We start from the raw sequence: 18,923 nt of genomic DNA, 5'->3' as shown, positions 1-18,923 counted from the left end.
TATTCCCTACCATTTACAAGATAATAAAAAATAACAAAGTTATGAAGAACAAGAAGTAATCAAATAATAATTGAATTTATTTATTTCAATTAAGCAAATGCTCATAACGTTGCCCATTGACAATTTGACAATAATTGAGGGCAACATTATGAGTTTTTGCTTAATTTATTGAAATAATTAAATTCAATTATTAGTTGATTACTTCTTTTTCATAACTTTGTTATTTTTTATTATCATCTAAATGGTAGAGAATACAAATTTGAAATTTTGCAGTTGTGTATAACTTTACACACCCTATCAAAATAGCTATCAAAATGACAGTGTTGCCATTTAAGAAAATCAACGATGACGTCATATCTCTAAATTGGGACACCCTGTATACATTATTATTATATGTCAAAAAGGACAATTTGATATACTAATCGACGGGTCTGAGCATTTTTCAAAAAAACAGTTAGTATTTTAATTATTGAATATATTCCAAATTACAGATATAACTTTGTTATTTTCTATTATCTTGTAAATGGTAGAGAATAAAAATTTGATATTTTGCAGTTATGTATAACTTTACAAACCCTATCAAATTAGCTATCAAAATGACAGTGTTGCCATTTAAGAAAATCGACGATGACGTCATATCTCTAAATTGGGACACCCTGTATACATTATTATTGAATGTCAAAAAGGACAATTTGAAATACTAATCGACGGGTCTGAGCATTTTCCAAAAAAACAATTAGTATTTGAGATATTGAATTTATTCCACTTTACAGACTCTCTCTGTATTAATTTTAAACGAATCGCCCTTGTGATCCCTTCTTAGTATCGTTGTCGAATGTTCCCTATATACAGGGTGTCCCGAAAAGATTGGTCATAAATTATACCACGGATTCTGGGGTCAAAAATAGGTTGATTGAACCTCACCTACCTATATACAATAGTGCACACAAAAAAAGTTACAGCCCTTTTAATTTACATAATGAAAATCGATTTTTTTCATATATCGAAAACTCTTAGAGATTTTATATTGAAAATGGACATGTGGAATTTTTAAAGCAGCAACATCTTAAAAAAATTAAAGTGAAATTTGTGCACCCCATAAAAATTTTATGGGGGTTTTGTTCTCTTAAACCCCCCAAACTTTTGTGTACGTTCCAATTAAATTATTATTGTGGCACCATTAGTTTAACACAATGTTTTTAAAACTTTTTTGCCTCCTATTACTTTTTTGATAAGCCAGTGTTTATCGAGATATTTTGAATATGTGTCGAATCCACCACATATTTTGTATATGGTTAAGTATGATTATAGACACCTGTTAATAATCTGAAAATTTATTTATAACTTACATTTTTAGGCAGGTATATTTTGAAAAAGAAGCCACATCTCGATAAAACGTGACTTATCAAAAAAAAGACTAAGAGGCAAAAAAGTTTTAAGAACACTGTGTTTAACTAGTGGTACCACAATAATAGTTTAATTGGAACGTACACAAACATTTGGGGGGTTTAAAGGAACAAAACCCCCATAAAATGTTTATGTAAATATATTAAAAAAGAAGCCGCATTTCGATAAAAACTGGCTTATCGAAAAAATACTAAGAGGCAAAAAAAGTTTTAGAAACGTTGTGTTTAACTAATGGTACCACAATAATAAATTAATTGGAAGGTACACAAAAGTTTGGGGGCTTTAAGGGAACAAAACCCCCATAAAATTTTATGGGGTGGACAAATTTTACTATAATTTTGTTTTAAGATGTTTCTGCCATAAAAATGATAGGTACATGTCCATTTTCAATAAAAAATCTCTAATAGTTTTCGATATATTGAAAAAATCGATTTTAATTTTGTAACTTCAAAGGGCTGTAACTTTTTTTATGAGCACATTTGTACTAAGGTAAGGTTCAACCGAACTATTTTTGACCCCAGAATGTGCGGTATAATTTATGACCAATCTTTTCGGGACACCCTGTATATCGAGAAATGGACCCAGAATCACTCTTAAGTTTTCCAGAACGTACTCAAACTCAGACAGCTGTCTGGGGATGCTGAACCGCCTCTGAATCGAAAGGAAACACAAATTGTCTTTCACATAAATTTTTGTACACAAAGTCATTTCTCTTGTAAAAGTATTGAATAAATCCTATCCGGATCCGGTGACTTATATGACTCAAATGAGGTTATTGCGCATTTTATTGTGTCCTGTTTTGTCACTTCTTTTGGTACTCGGTAGGTAGTGCATAAGTCATGGTAACCAATCCAGTCTGATATCATGTGTCTATAGGGCCTTTCATTCACAGTCATTTGTTTCGAGCTTCTGTCATATGTTGTATAATTGTATAATCCGTATATATTAATATGATACACGGATTATACGACATTTGACAGAAGCTCGAAACAAATGACAATCGATGAAAAGCCCTATTGGTATCAGTTTTGTTTCAGACTCAGCAAAGTTCTTCACTAAAAGATCTTCAAGCTCTTTTCGCAATTCACCTCTCCTTTTGGAGTGAGAGAATCCTTACAGAGGGTCTTTTGAGAAAAAGGATTTTTATCTCCAGTGATCTATCTTCAGTGATTTATCTTCTCCACACCAATGTTTCTAAATGTTATACATCAATCAAATTATTAATCTGTTCCATAATTTATTAGCTGATATAGCTTGATAATGCTCTATTTATTTTATCATGTACAAATGATTCATAATATGTTCAGAATTAAAAATAACAAACAATTTTATCACATCTAGTTCAAAATTGTAAGATAGGCAAATAAATAATGATAGTGTTCACATGAAGTTGATAGCCCAACGGTCTTAAAGTTCGAGCTATCTATATAGGTCATTGCACTTTACAACATGCACACCTAGACGGTATAACTAACCTTATCTCAATTACCATTTCATTCTGGTACCGAAAGTTCCCATCAATATTTTCAAACCAATTAATCAAAAATTACTGGATCATTCTTAACGTTGGGACTTCGAAGAAGGTGCTATCATCTTCAGAACTCGTTATTAAAGAATTATAATGATACAAGATTGCCTTCGTCTATTACGTACAGGATTGGTTCGGCTATATGTGTCTTTAATGGACTTTGTTTTTTAACATTTTCTTATTAAAACTTAACGTGGTGGTTAAAACGACAACAATTTTGAATCATAATAATAAAAAGGACAGATCTAATATATTAATAATATTTAAATTTCATAAAGAAATGTCAAGGATATATTTATTTAATTCAATTTACATACTAAACTCGATATTGAATAGGATCATCAGTATCTAATTTTCTATCTTAATTAAGAGTGGCATATTAACTTAATTCAATCACATTAACATCTTTGCTGCTAACCTTGCAAGACGAAGTAGACTCGCCTTAATTATTATTCTTTTTACAGTTATCCCTATGCGGGTTGGCTTCCTTAATTACATTTGCCCGTAAATTACTACCTTGGGTGGTACCAATATCAATCGCCATTACCTATACGGCCCGTTTAAATGTCACCCAGGCTTTCCTCTTCTACGCCTTCCAAGAACTTGCAAATTGGCAATTATTCTTATTGGGTGATTAGCATCTCGACGTTGAATTTTCTCGAAGCATCTTAGCGTATTATTCTCATTTTGGTATCAATCGGTACCACCCCAAAACTTCCCCTAATGCACTTATTCTTAATGTTATCTTTTTTATGTCCAGCATTCAGTTTTGTCATATCATTTATATAGAACTTTGCTCTCAGTTTGAGAAATCTTTCTGTCACACAATATACCATAGGTACCAATCGTGTCCTTCCATTTCCTCCACCCGACCTTAACTTCTACTGCATGAGTCTTCATCTACTTCCCCTTGTGTGTGTGGTTAGGATATTGACTGCGAAATCTAAAGCTTCATTCGCCTAATCATATTTACCTTTGATTCTTATAAAATCTACTTCCCTTTTATCATGTAATATCGATCCTATACTAAAATCATAATAAAGATCCACTAGAAATAAACAAAACAAGACAGACGAAAACAAGACGTTGAATGTTACCAGGAGCACTCCCGAATCATGATTTACAATTTATAAACTTTGTAAATCATGATTTGGGATTTACAATGTGTATACATTGTAAATTATGATTTGGGAGTGCTCCTCGTAACATTCAACGTGACTTGGTTTGTTTATTTCTAGTGCATCTTTATTTTGATTTTAGTATAGGTTGTAAGAACTATTAATTTTCCAAATCATTCCATCATCCAAAGTTATCATTTTACTTGAAGTGATAACTTCATCTTTAAATAAACATTCCAATCAATTTGATTTTGTTCTATTAAGTTTTGAACGGTTTGGTTCAAGATATTGTCTCCAATATATTCTCAAAGTACTATTTCCTTTGCTTTTTGACATTCTTTTTGTGGACTAGTATTTTATTTTCGTTTCTGATAAATTTGATCTGATTATAATATTCATATTTTGCTTTCCTTGCTCTACGTTTGGTCTATTTTATATCATTGCTTTACTTACTCCTCCTTGGTATAAACTTGATTGTGTAGATTTGTATCCGCTTCTATTTTAGGTTGTGTTACTGCTACTTTCGATTTTTTTGGGAAACTTATAGTTTTGAAGATCTGTGCCTGACCTGTCTTCTTACCACTATTTCTATAGTTTTCCCTTCTCTGTTTAACAAGTATTTTCAAGAAGTCTAACCTAATATTTCGAATATTAAGAATATGTAAGCTCCTAATGTACGAATGATTTTTTGAATGAGTACCACTGTGGCTTGAATACACCTATCATACAGCCTTTCAATCCCACTTTGTTCATACAGCAGGACTACTGTCTGATAAGGGCATTGGCTATGTCATGTCCTGATTGTCGTGATATGCTGCAGACCACACCTCTCCGTCGCTTGATCAATCCTACTCTCACCCGTTTCCGATCATACGACATTGCAAACCTACTGTTCCTATTCCTGATTCGGGACGCTTATCGTTTTGGGCGGTGTTGATTTTTGAAAACTGTGATTAGGCTACCATGATAATAAATTACTACTTTCATTTTATTTTAGTACACGCAAATGTTTAAAATTAGTTTATTCAAATGTAATAAGAAAGATTTTATATGGAACCAACTTATAAAACAAAAATGTTTAAAAATTTTTTCAATTTATAAGATACGATTTTAGTTATGTATTTTACATGGAGGCAGTAAAATTACCACCAAAAACCTCCGCTTTATTTCCATACAAGCAGAATATTAAAAATATAAAGTCTAACCTAACAAGTATTTTATCTATATAATATTACGATTTTTTTTTTGTAATTAGATCTTCATCCAAACTTCCAAGCAGGTAGCCACAATATCTAAATCACTTTTATTCAAATGTTTTAACATTACGTGCAAAGTACCTTCCACGATCAACTGGCAAGGCAGACTTATGAAAAATTAGAAACGAGTGTGAAGCGAGTATGACATGTGTGTCAATTCCTTTCCTAATATCTATCCATCTACCTGATTTTTGTAGCATACTCTGACATCAGTATGATCAGAAGCCTGTAGTACAGCTGTGCCCAATCCTTTACAGTTACAAACTCGTTGGTCATACAATAAAAATGAAAATACAATATGCTGCATTAGTCTTTGCTTCTTCTTCTTCTTCCTGTATATAGGCAGTACTGCCTGTTTTTCTTCAACGGTGCCTTTCATTCTGCCCCTAAGTTGTCATTCCATCTTTTCCTTGAGCGTCCTGTACTTCTTCTGCCTAACGGTGACTTGTCAATGGCTATTCTTACCATCCTTGATTCAGACATACTGCTTATGTGTTCATTCCACTCTTCTTTTATGTTCTTTACCCAGATATTTATATTGTCTACCCCACATATGCGTCTGATTTCCCCACTTCTTACCCTATCCTGTAGTCCTTTTCCAGAAATCCTTCTTAAGATCTTCATTTCGTTGGTCTCCAGATGTCTTCGTGTTTTGCTTGTATCTGGTCTTGTTTCGGTCGTATAAGTCATAACTGGCCTAATAACTGACTGCAGCTCGAAAGGCAGCTTTTGGAAGCTACAGGTGTAACTGTTTCAGATGAAACAATAAGAAGAAGAGTTCGTGCCAAGAAGTATACAGCAGGAGACAGTTATGGGTTCCCGAGTTATCCAGGCGGCCCAAGATTGATCGCCTAAATTGATGTCTTCCCAACCAAAACTGGAACATTGGGAATTGACAAAATGTGCTATTTTCAGAAAAAGTCAGGATTTCTGTAAAATCAGATGACCCACGAAATGGTGTACTTAAAGGTCAAGGAAGACAAGCAAGAACGAAAACTGTCAGATCTGTTCACAAATATAAAAGAGGAAGTGTAATGTTCTGGAGAGGAATTGTGATCTGTAAAGAAACTCCTTTAATTTCTATCCAATCAACTTTAGCTGCTCACAGGTATGTTGATAACCTGTAGTTAGGCTCTGGAGAGGCGCAACAGGAGAAAATTTAATTTTCTTGCATGATAATGGACCTCCACATTAGGGTGGGGCGAAAACAAAGAAAAAATTTTTTTTTCACAAATTAATATGTCCTATATTCGGAAAATTGGTTGGATATTATTGCAAAACGTTATCCAAAATTTGGGATTTATTGAACAATATCTTCCGGTGCCCCCAGAACTTTAAAAATTTACAATAATTAAAAAAAATTATTGAAAAAAAACATAACTTTTTTATTTTATATTAATGTTGTTTTTGCTTGTTTACACCTCAGAACTTACTACAACATAGTTTATTTAATTATTTACTGTAAAGTTTGCAAAAAATCGGATTTTGTTTCAAACTTAGGTAATACTCGTTTTGACAAAGCTCGATTTCTTATGAATCCATCTCTTGCTTCAGCCCCACAAACCAATAATGATGTTTCTGTCTCTAGTTTGACACGTCTTTCCACTGCTTGCGAATGACATGAAAATTTAGGAATTTCAAATTTATTTGAGGTCGTGTCATCAATCATTTTTCTAAGTTCATCTGTTGACAATTATTTTGTTATTGGAGGTTCTGATATTACACTAGTTTGCCAATTAGTTAAGTCAAACTACTCTTTGGCTCCAAAATTTATAGTTGGAATTTTAAACTGGCGAAGTTCCATGGTTTCTTGCCCATTCTTAGACTCTAGTACTCTAGTATGTCCCTCAAACCTAGCTCTCGGATGTTTGGTAGTTTATTACCCAACATGGCTACTAGAATATTCTCTGGATGTGCAACATATCCATTACCTTGAATGACTGACTTTGTTTACTATTTACTTTAATTTTATTGATAAATATTGCGAGCATTGAATCATATTAAATAAATGAATTGGCCCATATTTAACTTTACTATAAGTTGCCAAAATATTTAAATCGGTAGTCAGATTTAAAGTTCCTACATAAAGTCTGTTTGCTGTTGTAATCCATCTCGAATGTGCCAACTTTCCCGGTTGTCGATATTTTAAGCTCTCTGATACGGTACCATTACTTACAGCTTTGCTTATTTCGTACAAATATTTTTGGTCTGTACTTAATGTATTAATATGTACATCAGGAAGTTCACTTTGAATTTTTCGAAATTCAAGAACAGGTAGGGTTTCACAAGTTTCTAAAAGCTTTCTTATTTCACCCGAAAATCCAGTAGGTCCTGCGGTTTCTCTATCTAAATACTTCATCTAATGTCGTAATGGTAGGTCGTTTTTATGTAAAAGAAACCACTGTAATGGTTTCTTAATTTGAAGTTCTAATTTGCGAATTGCACCATTGTGAACGCCAGTATTTACCGCTGTTCCATCGCATCCAATTTAGGTCTGGATCCCGCGTATGAAAAAAAAGTTGATTAATAGCAAGCTGAAAATTTGTTAATAGCTTAAGGGTGTCTAGTCGGATAAACTTTGATATATGGGAACACTGGAACAGGGGCAGTTTTAATTGTGGAACAGGTTAAAAATTTGGAACGGCCAGACCACGAAAACGGCACATTTATTTTGTCCAACAGAATAGACTTAAACACTCCGAACAGAAATTAAACTTTCATGCAAAATTCAGACTTCTATTTGTCACCTGTCATAATTCCTGTCATTTGACATATTCTACATGTTTCACTCATTAAAACGCCCATTTGGTAATAAATAGCAGTCTGATTTTTGCATGAGAGTTTAATCCCTGTTCGGAGAGTTTAAGTCTGTTCTGTCGGACAAAATACATGTGCCGTTTTTGAGGTCTGACCGTTCCAAATTTTTAACCTGTTCCACAATTAAAACTGCCCCTGTTCCAGTGTTCCCATACATCAAAGTTTATCCGACTAGACACCCTTAAGCTATTATCAAATTTTCGGCTTGCTATTAATCAACTTTTTTTTCACACGCGGGATCCAGACCTAATTGCAACCAAAGTAGCAAAGTCACATTTCGATTTTAAGAAATTGAATAAATTGTCTACAATATTTTTTGCTGAACCAGATTGTAAAGTAAGATGTCCAAAATACTCAGAGTTTGGTTCTGAAACTAACACAATGTGTTCTTCGGTAATCAACTATTCTAACTGAGAAATAAGCCACAATTTAACTTAAAAAATGATTTTAATTTTAATTCATGAGAATTTTACTGTCACCATTGCATTTGGTTGTCTTTTCAAAGACAGATCACATGTTATGATTTTTTGCGACGGATATTCTTGAGTTGGGGTTGATTTCATGTAATCGAATTAACTATCTTCCAGTAAAGTCGTCCCAGGAACGCAACTCATAAATATTGGCAATATCATTTTAAAGTCTTCTACTTTAAAATGTAAAATATATGTTTGAATTGCCGATATAAATGAGTCAGTTCAAATAAATTATAACACAATTTTTTACTAAACAAGAGAAAGCGTCTATCCACAAATGTGGGTGGGGACACCACTAAATAACATCCGATTGAGCAAAGATTTTAACACAACCTAAGATTCAATCCTAGACCACTTTTCCGCATATAGGCAAATTATTATTTGAAAATCGATTTTTTCGCTCCACCCTACTCCACATACCATTAGAATGACTTCTTCTTCTTCATGTGCCATCTCCTCTAAGAAGGTTGGCAACCATCACGGCAATTCGCACTTTCGATACCGCTGCTCTAAAGAGATCAGCAGAAGTGCAATTAAACCAAGCTCTCAAATTGTTTAACCAGGAGATGCGTCTTCTTCCGCGACTCCTTCTACTCCTTCTTAGAATGACTAGAGACATCATTGAAGCAGAAGTTACCCCTTGTTTCGAGTGGCATGCTTGCACAACCGAGCTTAACCCTATAGGGTATTTGTGGGATATGCTTAAAAGAAAAATTAGAGCTCGCCGGGATAATCCACAAAACACCGCACGGCTAGTACAAGCTGCTTTTAAAGGATGGAGCAACCTACCACAACAAAATGTTGATAATTTGATCAGAAGTGTGCCCACGCTAACTGAAGCTTGCATAAGGACTAGAGGTGATAACACTGACTGTCAAAAGAACAAAAAAAAAAATAAAAACAATTTAAACATTATTCGTTTTACATTAATATTTTTTAACAATTAGTATCCATTTTTAAATACTTTATTGTTTTATTTAATTGTTATGTATTTGTTATTAAATTGCTTTAAACTAAATATTGTTTGACTTCGCACGAAATAATAAGAAATATCAGACGATTCCATATAAGTTTGGTTGTGTGTATATTGTTATACAGTGGAGCGTCGATAATCTGAACCCTGGTAATCCGAACGATCGCTAATCCGAACGCAAAAAAAATTATAAAATTAAAAAATATGATCACGGATCGAATTTTTGGATTTAATATGACAATATGGGCAAAATATGACCGTGGATTTTTATTTTGTTAATGCAGAAATACATACAATTTATTATGCAGGTGTTTTATTCCTTGTAACCAAAACGTATATACATAATATGTACTATGTTTATGATCTTTGTATGTATTTTGAACATTTGTTCGATAATCCTAACAATTTGATAATCCGAACTACCCCTGTATCAATTAGTTCGGATTATCGACGCTCTACTGTATTAGGAAATTATATCGTATTGATACTTGGTCACATTTTTTATTTATAACACATCGTAATTTAAAGCCAGTGAATAAAACTTTTTAATTTCATCTAACAGAACTATGATCTGTTATTTGGTATAGCAATGGGCTAGTCCGAACCTGATACTCTTCTAACAATAACCATGCATCTCTTGATTGCGTTATTAAGATTATAAATCAATGCTCGGTACTTATCTCACTGAAAAATAAATAATATGAATCAAAAGCGTTTGTTAGATGCTTAAGGATACATAAGAAAGATTTTATTGTTGGGCTCTTATCAATAGCATCATTTGGGTTTCAAAATACTTTCGTTTGTCCAAAAGAAACTGAGACTTGATTAAGTATCTGAGGGTTTTCTTGTCCTATTGTTATATGAAAATGTTTAGGTTTGTTGTTGGTGTTTATTTTATCTAGTTTTGAGTATGTTTGATTATTAAAGTATCGATTATTAATGGCTAAGAAAACATATGGCGTCACACTTTTGTCGGTCTAAGTAAAAAATTACTTTTTAAGTTCAAATATATGTATGTATTTAATTTTTCATGTTGACATATACTTACAGGGTATCCAGAAACTCTACAGACAAACGAAGACAGGAGATTTCTCGAATAATTTTAAGATATTTAAACCAATTCACCTAGTCCGAAAATGCTTCCTAAGGGAGCTGCAGCTCTTTGAAGATGGCGTCTTGTAATTAGTTTTTCTTAAATAACTCCAGAACTCTTCTATTGAGAAAAACGAAAATTGGTACATATGTTTATATTCCAGAGATAAATCGATTCCATGCATTGCGAATTTCTAGTACCGGTCATAGGCGTCTGTTTTGGCAACAATTATTTCATTGCATAACTTTTTTATCTTTAATTTTTAAGCATTTTTGATTCTGGATTATTAAATTGTAAAGTATTCTACAAGTAAAAGGTACTCTTATTTAAAGTCGATAAAATACACCGTTTTCTAGAAAAATCGATTTGAAACATTTTTCTTTTTTTGAATTTCCAAAAAAAAATAAAAAAAAAACTATTTAGAAATCCGAAAACAGGTACGTTTATTTATATTTCAGAGAAGAATCGATTTCATTAATTGCGAATTTCTAGTACGGGTCATATGCGTCCGTTTTGGGTAGGTCATCGGTTATTTTATCGCGTAACATTTTTGTCTTTAACTTTAAAGCATTTTTTACTCTAGATTATTAAGTTATGAGGTATTCTCGTACTAAAAGTTACTCTTGCGTTAAGTTGGTGAAATACACCGTTTTTTTTTTAATTTTTAATTTTTTTTCCAAATTTAAAAAACGAAAAAATTTCAAATCGATTTTTCTAGAAAACCGTGTGTCCTACTGACTTAAAGTAAGAGTACCTTTTAGGACTAGAGTACCTCGCAATTTAATAATCCAGTGTCAAAAATGCTCAAAAGTTAAAGACAAAAAATGTATGTGATAAAATAACCGTTGCCCTACCCAAAACGGACGCCTATGATCGGTACTAGAAATTCGCAATAGATGTAATCGATTTATCTCTGGAAGATAAACATACGCACCGATTTTCGTTTTTCTAAATTGAAGCCTTCTGGAGGTATTTAAAAAAAACTAATTACAAGACGCCATTTTCAAAGAGCTCTAGCTCCCTTAGGAAGCATTTTCGGACTAGGTGAATTGAGCTAAATTGTCTTAAAATTATCTGAAGAATCACCTCTGTTCGTTTTTCGGTAGAGTTTCTGGACACCCTGTACATTATCATTTGATATTTCTTGTTATTTAAATTATTCATACCTAATATTAGAGAATTATCATTTATCATCATCATTATCTTCACCTTCACTTTTATCTCTATATGGGGTCGGCTTCCCTAATTGCATTTCTCCATAAGCTTATATTTGATCATAACAATATCTATCTCCTTCGCAAACATGTCCTGCCTTATGCTTTCCCATGTTCTGATTGTGTCATTAAATATTGCCCCCTAGACTTTCATATCCATTCTTAATTTATCCTTTATTGTGACATTCCTCATTCATCTAACCATTCTTTTCTTTTTAACTGCTCAACATTTAGTACCTACCGTACATCTTTGCTGGTCTTCTGGCACGCTTATAAAAAAACCTTTCAGTTGCTTTGGAATTTTCTTGCCAGACAATGACATCCCTTGACTCCTTCCATGTCATCCATCCTGCTCTATTTCGGCTTCATGCATCTTCATATATTTCCTTCTTCTTCTTCTTCTTGTAATAGCACTATGTCCTGTTTCTTCTGTTACAGTCTTTGCTGCGATCCGGAACTTCAACTCTCGTACCATCGTTTTTTGGGTCTTCCTATGGGTCGCTTGGTGTTGGGCTTCTGTGTTTTCGCCCAATGCGCCATACGTTCAGGGTCCATCCGATCTACGTGGTCTCTCCACATGCGTCGTCGCGCTCTTGTCCATCTCACTACGTCTTGAACGCCTAGCTCTCTCAATGTGTCTTCGTTTCGTATTCTATCTCTGAGTGTGATACCTCGTATGGATCTTAGGGTTTTCATCTCTGTTGTTCTCATTATTTGTTTGGTATTTGTTGTCTCGGCCCTATATATCTCCTATTATCCAAATTTAAGCCGTATGGCTCGTACTCCTACTAAGGACAAAATTCGCTCATCTTAGATACCGACGGAACAAAAGGATAGCTCTCTGGTCATACTCTTTCCAAGTTATTGAGCTCTGGTTGACTTGTTACGTCGTAGTATCCCCCAATAATTTTCTTACGCATCTAGATGTTAAGACCAATATCGCTTTCTGCATGGTTTTATACGACATAAAGATGTTCACGAAGACCCAGTTGTTTTATGTTGTCTGATAGGATTTTTGGAACGATTCCAGTAGTAGAGAGAGTAATAGTTATCGTTTGGGTACTTTCGATTCTTCATTGTCTCTTTTCTTGTAACTTAAGATTTCTATACTTGACGATTTTCTCGTTGTAATTAACACGCAGGTTATTATCGCCACATCAATTAGTGTTTTTAGTGTAGTTATTTCATTAACTAGTACGATGTTCGGTACATTTCATGCCACTGATTGGTCTGTGTGTACAGTTGGTTCCAGTCTAGACTGTAGCATTTTCAAGAATTTTCTCACGGACTTTGGATACGGCATGCGCTCCTCTACATATAAACCGCCATCGATTGGATCGCCGATCGGGAGCACCAACGTATCCACTATGTGGACTAGCTAAAGGGAGCACGGAGCACCAACGTAATGGATATCATGCTTAATTTGAAGAAGTCCCAGTTTGTTGGCTAGTTATTGATGAAGAATCTTCCCTACCGAATCATATTGTAACATGGTACGTTAACCCTTAGCATTGAATAGAACTTTTACGAAATAAAATATAATATAGTTTATGTTAATGTACATGTGATCGGCATTGACCGCTATTGAACTTATCTATGTTATTATTTAGTATTGTATATATACACGAACGGAACCAGAGAAGTTACGAGACATTCAGATCATTCGATTAGTCACGATGAAGCAATAATACCTTAGTTATTGTTTACATATAGACCGTTGTTTAATTGTTTAAACGAACACTGTGAAGTTCAAATATAATTATATAGTGAGAATGGTATTTTATTACACATCCCGCACTTAGGGCGCAATAGCTCAGCCACCAGACGTATTACCACATCAATATGTCTTTCTTTATAATCATTTCAGACAAGTAGTTATTGATGAAGAATCTTCCCTACCAAATCATGTCTTTCTTTATAATCAGTTCAGACAAATTCCTGGTTGTCCCCGATAATAATAATATGTTGGGTGATTTCTTGCCATATCGGCATTTGTCGTTTTGGACTTAAAGGTGTTACTTATCCAGAGGCTTACGCATCCAAATACGCAATTTTTTATTTTTTAGAATTATGGTTTATGCACTTGTGTTGTTCCCTCATGGCGGCTGTAAACAATTAGCTATATTACTGCTTAACAAGCTAAAGACCCGGATTTGATTTTCGGCACGTTGGCCCAGAATTTTTTTCAGATTTGACTGAGTTTTAGTCAGAAGTTTTGAACTTCGTCGGGTCCAGGAGATTTCCATTTATGAATCTAATCAACTATTCTAAATGGGCAATAAGCAACAATTGAAGAACTAAAAAAATTATTTATTAACGTTTCGACGTCCACATCGTATGTCGACATATTTTGACAACGACATCCGATGTAGACGTCGAAACGTTAATAAATCATTTTTTAGTTCAATTGCGGCTTATTTCCCATTAGTATGGTATAACTAGACCCAAACCCAGATATCCAAAGTGAAAGTTATCCTCCAACACCAAATTGTTCTATATGGTCCACGTAATGTTCAGAAAAAAGTCACATCATTTTGAGCGTCGGGTTTGGGGGGAGAGGGGGGAGAAATCTGTAAATTCGTAGTTTTTTACGTTTTTCGTCAATATTTCTAAAACTATGCGGTTTAGCATGAACAACTTTCTATACAAAAATGTTTTACATTAAATTTGAAATAAAAAAGGCGAACGGTTCCAAAGTTACGAGGTAGTATAGTATAATTGGTCCAAAAAAGGCCTAACCCAGACATCCAAAGTAAAAGTTTCCTTCCAACACCAAATTGTTCTATATTGTCCACATATTATTCAGTAAAAAGTTACACCATTTTGAGCGTCCGTTTTGGGGGTGGGGGAGATGGAGGAGAAGTCGGTAAATTATTAGTTCTTTTTTAGATTTTCGTCAATATTTCTAAAACTATGCCTTAGCGTAAACAATGTTCCATTAAAAAATGTTCTTAATAAAATTTAAAACAAAAAAGGTCATGTGCATAATTGTTATAAAATCAACAGTTCCAGAGTTACGGAGGGTGAAAAGTGGAGGTTCTTGGGCAATTTATAATATTATTACTTACGAAAGAAATTTTTTTTAACAGGATTGTGTTTTGTAAATAAAATTTACTATTTCAGTGGCCGATGGTATGTTAGTGATATGCCCTTAAAGAAACGTCAACCTCACCACCCAAAATCATCATCAATTGCCCAAATAATATAAAAAGTATCGAAAACCTCCACTTTTCACCCTCCGTAACTCTGGAACTGTTGATTTTATAACAATTATGTATAGGACCTTTTTTGTTTTAAATTTTATCTAGAACATTTTTGTATAGAACATTGTTTACGCTAAAGAATAGTTTTAGAAATTTTGACTAAAAACGTAAAAAATTTACTAATTTATCGACTACTCCCCCATCTTCCCCCCCCCTCCAAATCAAACGCTCATAATATGTGGACCATACAGAACAATTTGGTGTTGGAGGGAAACTTTTACTTTGGATGTATGGGTTAGTCCTTTTTTGGACCAATTATACTATACTACCTCCGTAACTTTGGAATTGTTCATTTTACAAGGATTATGCATAGAGCCTTTTTTATTTCAAATTTAATGTAGAACATTTTTGTATAGAAGGTTGTTCATGCTAAACCGCATAGTTTTAGAAATATTGACGAAAAACGTAGAAAACTACGAAGTTACCGATTTCTCCCCCCCAAACCCGACGCTGAAAATGGTGTGACTTTTTTCTGAACATTATGTGGACCATATAGAACAATTTGGTGTTGGAGAATAACTTTCACTTTGTATGTCTGGGTTATGCCATCTTTTGGATCAATTGTATCATACTACATTTAGAATAGTTGATTACAAAAATGCCACAAATAAATAGCTTCAGAACAACATTTATGAAGCTCTTCTATAATGTTCCAGACTTCTTCAGTGGTGAAAGGTTTGTCTGTAGTTTTGACAGTTGTTCGTTGTGTTTTCAAATCATCAACACTGCTTTTAAGATTAGCTGCATTGAAAGTTGATTTCCCTAAAACTCATTCATGGCTTTGGCTGGTACTATTTATTTTCTTTTTCTACAATTTTATGTAGAACGCCTTCTCTGAATATTCAAAAAGTGTATTGTCGCATTTCCGGTTGTTATTAACTTTGTATCTCCGTAGGAAGCCTGAACAAATGGAGAGTTTTGTTGAAATGTATTCAGGAATTGTTGACATGTTGAGTTGTTGTTTTCTGGATCTTGTTGTGATTGTCTTGAAGTGTTCAGCATTATTTCTTCAAATCTTTTTGATTGCCTTTCTACTTTTCACTCCTCGAAAGTATTCCGTAATTTGTCAAATATTCCTACACAATATGTAATTCAATATTCTTCAGCAGTCATTTTACTCGGGTGCAATCCTGTTATCAGTTCTTTCATTATTAGTACCCATAGTCGTGTTCTGAATGTAACCTATAATCCATAACCTTAGCGATTATTGCGGTTGCTGCACAGTAAATCAGCAAAATTATTAATATTCCTAATTAAATTATCTACATGTTTACTGTTTTACTCTGTACCGATAATATTATGCAAAAGAAACATATCTATTTCTTCCCCATTTACGCCAGCTAAAATAGTTATTTCTAATTGCTCTTCCATATTGTAAAGTGAGTCGTATGGAACATCGCATTCTTTAAATGCCAAAATAATTAAATTCAACGTGTTACTCTTTTCAATGATCTTGTTTGAATTTTTAATCTAGGATCTTATCAAAGCTAACAAATAGGATCTTATAGGTTATTCTTATATTCTACAAAAATATTTAATGTCATTTGTCAAAATAAAAAACTCATTTAAAATGGTAGTAATAACTAACTCGGTTCTATAAATTCATTTCAATAACTCTGTACTATGGATCATATTTTCATATTTACAAAGATTGTTAAGCAGTTAAACGATATATCATGAACGGTGAGCTTTTTGAAGTGAACCAATAAGAAATGTTTACTATGGAAATAAAAATAGATGCGGTGCATCTACATATCAATAAATTATACCGAAACTGGTTATACATACAACAGTAAAAGTCTTCAAAAATAATAACCTTTTATCACCAAACTAACAAAAATTCTTCTCCGACGTTTCTTTTATTTCTTCATTAGCAGCCGTTATCCTCCATTAACATAGGACATCAATAAATTTTAATTTGTAGTCGGTCGGTCCATGCGGCGCGGCGGTCATATTTAACTTTTAAAAAGAAACAGAAAGCATTAGACTGGGAGCTATATCGACACCTTAGAAAAAAACAAGGCCATTTAGAAAAAAAATAAATTGATTGTTGTATACAGCACCTCCCGATTTGCCAACTTTTTGTATTGTCTTAGGATGACGTCTGTCTGAAAATGTTTGTTAATCGAGACCTTCCTCTGGAGCTAAGAATAAGAGCCTTAAGTTGCTACGTGTTCTCGACTTTTTTGTAGGGAATGGAAAGCTGGACACTAAACGTAGACAACATAAAGAAGTTGGATGAAAATACCATGGATCCAACGAGTTATGAATGCAGAAGTGTTAAGAAGGCTAAAAAAGGAATGCGAGGTGATAAAGAACATCAAAACAAGAAAGCTGGAATATTTGAGCCACAGTACCAATGCAGGGTAAAATCAAGGGGAAAAGATCCATAGGTAGAACAAGAATTTCCTGGCTGAGAACTTAACAGAGTGGTATAGTTGCAGCTCAGTAGATCTTTTCAGAGCAGCCGCCAATCAGGTACGGATAGCTGTGATGCTAGCCAACCTCCGATAGGAGAAGGAACTACAAGAAGAAGAAGAAGGATGACGTCGGGAAAAAGTCTACAATTGGTTACAATGCATTTACAGTATATAAAATGCATTCACAAAAGTGCATAATCATCATCATAGGTGCTACAGCCCTATGCAAGAGCCTCGACCTTCCCAAGTCTATTACGCCAGCCAGTCCTATCCATTGCCAACCGTTGCTATCCTCATCCACACCATCCTTCCATCTGAGTTTTGGCCTACCCCTATTTCTACTTCCCATAGGTTGTGACAAGGATTCTTCTAGGAGGGTTGTTCTGCTGTGATATTGCTAGATGTCCTGCCCATCTTAGTTTTCCTATTCTTATAAGAGATACTACGTCTTTACCACCAAATTTTTGTTTATATCTGTGGTATACCTCGTAGTAGTACATCCTCATCCAGACACCATTTTCACAGATGCCACCGAATACTCCTCTCACGATCCTTCGTTCAAATATAAGCAGAAGGTTTTCATCTGCCTTGGAAATGGTCCATGCCTCTGATCCATATGTCAACACTGGTTGTATAAGGGTTTTGTATATGGTTATTTTTGTTTTTTGGCTTAAGTTTCTGCTTCTCATATGTCTACTCAGTCCAAAATAGCATTTGTTTGCTAGGATTATCCTTCGCTTGATTTCTTCCATCATGATGTTCTCCTTGGTGATCAGGGAGCCTAAGTATGTGAATTTGTCCACCACTTCAAAGGTAGAGTTATCAACAGTGAATTGGTGACCGATGTTTCTGGCTCTATTGTTGGGTGTTGATGCCATCATCTTAGTTTTCTCCTCGTTTACTTTCAGGCCCATATTTTTTGAGGCATTTGAGAAGGTGGTATACATTTCTTCTAGCTTGCGTGTTGTGCTGGCAACTAGGTCCACGTCATCTGCATATGCCAAAATTTGGGATGATTTTTAAAAAATATTTCCTCTGTTGTCTATTCGGGCATCTCTGATTGCCTTTTCCAGAGCTATGTTGAAGAGGAGACACGCCATCGCATCTCCCTGTCACAACCCAACATGCGTTTCAAAAGCCTGTGATTGATCGGCCTGAATTTCGACTTTGCAAACAACTTTACGGCATTGTAGCCTTAACCAATCTTATCAGTTTATCAGGGATGTGGAATTCATCCATGGCTTGATACAATTTATTTCTTAGAACACTATCATAGGCCGATTTAAAATCTACGAAAAGATGGTATGTGTCGATATTGAATTCATTGGTTTTTTCTAGTATTTGCCTTAGCACAAAGATCT

Source organism: Diabrotica virgifera, chromosome 2 (assembly GCF_917563875.1).
Source record: "Diabrotica virgifera virgifera chromosome 2, PGI_DIABVI_V3a".
NCBI lineage: Eukaryota > Metazoa > Arthropoda > Insecta > Coleoptera > Chrysomelidae > Diabrotica > Diabrotica virgifera.
This window is presented reverse-complemented; position numbering follows the sequence as displayed.